The sequence below is a fragment of the Oratosquilla oratoria genome, chromosome 15 (genome assembly GCF_046742065.1).
Source record: "Oratosquilla oratoria isolate Oo_2021 chromosome 15, ASM4674206v1, whole genome shotgun sequence".
Taxonomy (NCBI): Eukaryota; Metazoa; Arthropoda; class Malacostraca; order Stomatopoda; family Squillidae; genus Oratosquilla; species Oratosquilla oratoria.
Genome location: NC_134791.1, coordinates 28,086,654 through 28,094,153, shown reverse-complemented (window position 1 = coordinate 28,094,153; position 7,500 = coordinate 28,086,654).

The following is a 7,500-nucleotide window of genomic DNA, read 5'->3' as shown; positions in this document are numbered from 1 at the left end:
ATCCCTAATATAGATAGTCCTAACTTCTAGAGCCGTAGTCCTAACTCTTAACTGAAGAGAATATCTAGAATTTGCAACAAGAAAAAAATATAAAGAAGGCGAGGATCCTACACCAGAATGCGCTGAGTAGCTACGGCCGAAGCCGTCACCTTTGCCCTATTGTCCGCTTTGGGGACTGTTGGGACAGGTAACAGTCACTACTGGGAATCGGAGAGGAGTGTAGGATTCGAACCCTCAACTAAGCGAGTACGAGACCAGCACGCTTCCGATTACGCCACCAATGCATTTGAATATGAAAGAGTTGAGTTTATCTTGAGACGTATTTGCATGTCACGTATACCTTCAATCATCTCAATCCTGGAGTATTCCACGGAAATGGACAATTATGTTGAAAAGAGACCTTTTGGTTCATGACAATGCCAGAAGAAAAATGATTAGATAATGATATGATATATGTGAGTACATGAAGCTTTGGACAATTGAATTAAACAACTCTGAAACTGCAACTCGAACCCTGGACCGTGCGTCGCCCCGCAGTAGCCTGATGGGTAACGTGCTTGTCTTCCGATAAAAACGGCGCAGTCAAGGGTTCGAGTCTCGTTGGTAGAGTTGTTTAATAGTACATGAATAAAGGAGATCAAATACACATATAGATAAGCATGTAACTAACTAAATAGATAAATGAATGAGAATATCAAATAAACAAATATGAATAATTATAGGAATTACAAAATGAATTGAAGCAAATAACCGGATATATAGATAACGCATGAAAAATTAAATGAATAAATAAATAAACAAATATAATGTAATTTCCATAGATTTAATATTTTACAAAAGGAGGAGAAATGGGGAGGCTTTGTAACCAATGTATATTCATTTATCTAATCAACGAATTAATTTACTCATTAGTATATTCATTTATCTGTTTATTCATTTACCTTCTTAATTAACGATGTACTTATTTATTCACCTATCCACTAATTCATTTGCTTATGTCTACTTTCATCTTCTACCTTTACATCATTCAACTTAATAATCTATTCCTTTGTTCTTTTATGTATTTAGCTCTCTACTTTTTGACATCCAGCCTCATTAGCGTCTGAAAGGTCTCCTGCTGATTTGCTTTTCCAGCACAATGGATTGCAACTCATGATGGCCAGCGTCATGCAATTCGACATCCTCTCTGCAGGCCCGTATCACACAACGTGCAATATCAATTTCTCCTCATTCGTTCCAGACTCCTCGTGTTAATTGAACACAAGAACGCAAGAATGGAGGAGACTGTGAGATACCATAAGGCTTACACTAGGCAGTTCCATGTGCGACTTATCATACCCATTCATAAACTTAAAAACATAAGAATGAAGGAGACTGCAAGAGACTATAAGGCTTACACTAAGCAGTTCCATGTGGGTTATCACTTATCATACCCATCCATAAACTTAAAAACATAAGAATAAAGGAGACTTCAAGAGACTATAAGGCCTACACTAGGCAGTTCCATGTCCGTTATCATCTCTCATCCCCATCAATAAATATAAACATAAGAATGGAGGAAACTGCAAGAGACCATAAGACTTACACTAGGTAGTTCCATGTCCGTTACCACCTATCATCCCTATCCATAAAGTAATCTAATCTTCTCTTAAAACAATTATTTCAGCGCTCACTACATGGTTACTAAGTCTATTGCATTCGTTAACCACTCTATTGGTAAAGCACCTCTTGCTTACTTCCTTCTTAAACATAAATTTGTCTTATTTAAGTTCATTAGTACGAGTCCTATCCTGCTGTCTTAGCATGATGACCTTGCCTGCATCACCCTTGTTAAATCCCTTAACTCATTTGAATACCTCTATTAGATCACCTTGCACTCTAGCTCTTTCCAGAAAGTATATGATGAATAAGCCTGTCTTCGTAAGGTAAATTTCTAAGCCCACGTTTTGTTCGGTGCGATCATCGCTCATGGTTCAACGATGATCATCAAACGATTGTCTAGAGCATAAATTCTTTGTTTTTAGCGACAACAGGAGCAGTCGCTCGTAAAAAAAAAAAAAAAAAAAAAAAAAACATTAAAAAGAAAAAACATAAAAAAATAGTGCTATGAACGATCATCGTTGAGCGATAATCGCACCAAGCAAACGTACCTTTAGTTTCCTAAAGAGTGGTTCTAATTTCCTTTGATTCTCGATTCCCTTGATTATGTGGTGCTGTTTCTTGTTCTCTCTTTTTTCATATACAAACGTACAAAAAGTTAATTTATCATCGTTTTCCCGCATTCAATTCCATCAACTATACAACTTCAATATTTAGTAGATTTTAGATGTTTACTGATGATCTGCCCTAGGTGTTTGTATTGTTTACTGCGCCTGAGGCCAGGTTCAGCGGCTTATATCTGCTGTTGTGGTTATGTTATACGTTCCTTTTCATTTTGGGCATGAATTTCATAAGCCATTTCTCAACCCATCTGAACTAATTTTCTGCTTTTGACATGTTCATGATATGAGATACTAATAGAAAAACGTTATATATAGTTAAATTTCGTCCTTGATCAAGGTTAGCATTATATACTTTGACTTGGGGTCATGCATGAAAGGAAATGCATAACACCTATACAGACGCTTTACTTTGCTTTATTTTTCTCTTTTTCTCTGCTTTTTTTCATATATGGAGAAGGCTCTCTATAGGTATGTTATGTCTGTTCATTTTGATTGGTTTATTTTGACACTTTGAGTATGTAGACAAAGAAAAAAGAAAAAAGAAACAAGGCATGTTCCAGGAAACCACCCTGGGGCACTCCGCTCACATAGTCTGCCTAGAAGCTTTACAACCGAGAACAACATAAGGTCTGCGATTTTCTAACCGGTTTCTGATCCAGTTTAATAATTTTTCTTGAACGTCATGGAATGCATACTTAGTTAATAATAACTGGTGAGAGACAAGTCATGATTTACTCTCTCCTCCTTCTCATAGTTTTCTTTTCTTATTTACATATCCTTCCTCTTCTCCCCTTCCTCCTTCTTCCCTTCGCATGTACACCTCTTCTCTTCCTTCCTCCTCTTCTTCCTCCACGTGTACTTCAAGTTCGTTCTCTTCTTTTACCTCAGGACCTCCATATCTATAAATCAGTTAAACAACCAAAAGGACTCATGCGAATTCTTCTCAAGAACTACTGGTAGATCGGCGAAGATAATATGTGCAGTTACCTGACGTTTAGTCTGTCGAACTGTGAACTATATCGTGGCATCTTTATGCCAACGTGTCTCACTGAATACAAATCGTGCCTTTGCCGTGCCATCTGCGGTGCCCCTCACCTAAGTCATGTTGGTCTTTGGTTTACAGAATATAGAATGTGTCATGTTTCATGTAAGACACAAATAAAGGGTCTGTCAGTACACAATTCTCCTGACGTCATGTCGCTGTCAAAGCCTTTCATTGGTCCTTGCGCTTTGATAGCTCAGCCCCGAGCTAGATTAGAGCTCTCTCATTGGAATATATTGTATTAAATCAGTGCTTCCGAAAATATTTTATATGAAGCCCCATTTTTGCTTCCAGCAGATCCTCACGACCCTTCCCTCTACCTCTTTTTACTTTTATGAATTATATTTGTTTTCTACCTATATTTTTTCTATTTATATCTTAATAGAAACTATTGCGGCACCATTAATTAACAATAGATTCATCAATCAGTCAATCTTAATACAAAACGGGTTGGGGTGACTGATAGAGTTGTACTTTCCACGTATGTAACAGCAATACTTGTTCTTGGAATAATTTCATTATTCTTATAAAAAATATTTTTGAACAGATGACTTCACGCCCCCCCCCCTCCCTTGTATCCTCCTCATTCCTCCCTGGGGGGGGGGCACCCAATAGTTTAGGAGCCACTGTATTAAATTATTTCGATTAAACCCTTCCATGTTAGGTAGAACATTTACTTTAGTTATGGTTGCCGCAAGGATAATCTATTCACATTTGTGGCACCCTGCTCAGTAGCGAAGAGGTCATGATGACCTGTGACCTTATATATCTCGTCTGAGGTCACAGACTCTCAAACCAATTAATCTCATGAGGCCATCCAAGCAAAACCACCTATAAAGAAGTAATATGAAATAATATTAAAGCTAAAAAAAAAAAAAAAAAAAAAATGCACAAGGGTTTGTTAGTACAAACGCGCTCACAAGTCGTATATCCCAGCAAGGGCTCTTTGCTCTCCCCACCCGCGATCGGTAGTGATGGGTCCAGAAGACAGGCCAAAGGAGCGTCTGGGCTCCGAGCCCTCGTCACTCGTTCCCATCACTGTCAGCAGCGCCGTCATCATCGGCAGCAGCAACAGGAGCAGCTGAACCATCGCTATCATCTTCACCATCTTCATCGCTATCACCATCACAATCACCATCACCCTCACTGTTATCATCATCGTCACCATCGCCATTACCATCATCATCACCATCATCACCACCACCGTCAACACCATCCCAAGCCACACCACCAAGACCACTACGACCAACAACAACAACAACAACAACAACAACAACAGCAACAAGAACAACAACAATAACACACAACAGCAACAACAACAACAAAAACAAAAACAACAACAGCAACAACAACAAAAATAACAACGGCATCGCTAACACCCCTCAATCACTAGCACCACCACCGACATACCCATCATCACAACAACGAATTTATCCTCATCCCTTCTTCAAACACGAGAAATCTTCGACAGACATCATATTCTCTTCTTACACCCTCCCTTTTCCTCCTCCCCTCTCTCCCCCTCCTCCTCCCCTTTCCGACATCAGTACTCTATCTCCAGTGCAGCCTTAAGAAATACAGTATCTAATTAGTTCTTTCGGCATCTTATTTCTATCTTCTCTTCTCTCTCTCATTCTCTCTCTCTCTCTCTCTCTCTCTCTCTCTCTCTCTCTTTCTTTCTCTCTCCTCTCGATGCTACAGTAATAGAATATCATCCAGTAGCTTCTCCACGTACTCGGATCCAGCAACGAGCTACAAAAACTCTTCACTTTGAACCAATCACTGGCATTATTGAGCTGGACCGATACTGCACATTTTTTCTATCTTTATTTATTTTTCCTTTTTCTTCTTCTTCTTCTTCTTCTTCTTCTTCTTCGTCTTCGTCTTCTTCTTCTTCTTCTTGTAATCAGGATTTTTGCACTCGATAATAAATTCCACGTGGCCCGATCATTTGTCTGGCGCAGAATAGTGGTCTCTCGCGCGTTCCTTGGAGGTAATGATAAAGCAAGCAAACTGTGTCTAAATCATATGAAGTGGTTTGTTTGTCCTCACGCATATGTTGTGAATAAGTCAATATACAAATGTATTTATATTTATGAGTATTTTTTCAGTAACAGTTTATTTGTATACTTTCACACACACGCACACACGCGCATACACACACACACACACACTCACACACACACACACACACACACACACACACACACACACACACACACACACACACACACACACGCACACATATTATTCATGCATGTATGAGTGGATATGCAAATTAATTTATATTTTTTTATGAGCTGTTCATTTATGTGATGACAGATATACTTCTATGAATTAGGATATTATGTATTGACACTTATCTACATTTTGTAATTTATTTGTGTATTTCCATCTATGTTCTAGGCATGACAAAACATATAAACACACTGACGCTTTTATGTACAACACCCATTTATATGCTCATACATCACTAAATGTAGACAAATGAGTATCTTGCACACGCACACGCGCATACACAGACACACATGTCCACACACACACACACACACACACACACACACACACACACACACACACACACACACACACACACACACACACACACACACACACACACACACACATACACACACACAAACACACACACGCAAGACATACGCTCACGCAACACACACACACACACACAAAAACGCACACGCAACACACACACACTCACACACACACGCACACACACACACACACATACACACACACACACACACGCAAGACATACGCTCACGCAACACACACACACACACAAAAACGCACACGCAACACACACACACACACACACACACACACACACACACACACACACACACACACACACACACACACACACACACACACACACACACACACATACATTTGGTCTTAAAATTGGCGAGGATGTCCATGCTGTAACCTACACCGTCACCTTTACCTTATGTACTCTGACCTCCGTGGCAAGTAGCAGTCCTTGGGAGCCACTGAAATTGAACCCGGAATATGAGGCAGGGCAAGTGTAAAACTAAGCGTGCCTCGACGGTCCTTAAAAAAACAAATAAAATAAAATAAAATAAGATAAAATAAAATAGATAAATAAATAAATAGATGAATGAATAAGGTAGGTATATAGATAAATAAGACAGATATATAGATAAACTGATATATATATATATATATATATATATATATATATATATATATATATATATAGATAGATAGATAGTATAGATGTATATAGATATATAGATAGATAGATAGATATGTATATAGACAGATAAGTATACATAAATTAATAAATAGTAAATAAATAAATAAATGAATATATAAACAAAGAGATGAATAGATAAAAATTACTAAATCAATAAGTAAATGAATAAATTGATGAATAACTGGATAAATAGGTAAACAAATATATGAGTAAATAAACAAATAAATAGACAAATAAATGGAATAGAATAAATGGAGAGATGAATAAAAAACATTTAGATAAAAATCTGGAGCAACAAAATGGGGGTAATGACTTTTGGAGATGAAAAATGTCTGGAAAACAAATAGTTCAGACCAGACAAATGGTACGTGTGATACATGCACATAAATTCAGTGATAAGCTTATGTCGATTTAAACGAATAATGTGTTGTAAGCAACCTCCACAGCCATCTCTTAGAAAAAGGGAGAATAAAGACAAAAAAAAAACCCTATGATTTTGAGCAGATAATAACATTTCTAGTTAGCAGACGATTTACAATGTTTGCTTTTGTATTTATGTAGGTTAACCAAAATTACTGCGTGATTAGGGGCTCTTATTTACAGTTAATCTTCAAATCAGGTAATTTTTAGCGAACGTTAGCAAGAAGGAGGATCAATATTTCTTAAAATCAGGGAAATTTCCCCTAAAACCTTGGGAAAATGTTACATGGGGGAAATTTTCTCTAAGACCCGTGGGAAATGTGAGCTACAAAAACAAAAATAGATAATAATTACAGATGACAAATAACATATAAGTGAGAGATAATAAATAATAAGTAATACATAACCAGTAATAAATCATGAGTAATGTATATATATATATATATATATATATATATACATATATATATATATCTATATATATATGTATATATATATATATATACGGTATACATATATATATACATATATATACACATACATATATACATATAAAAGTGATAATAGAATATTGAATA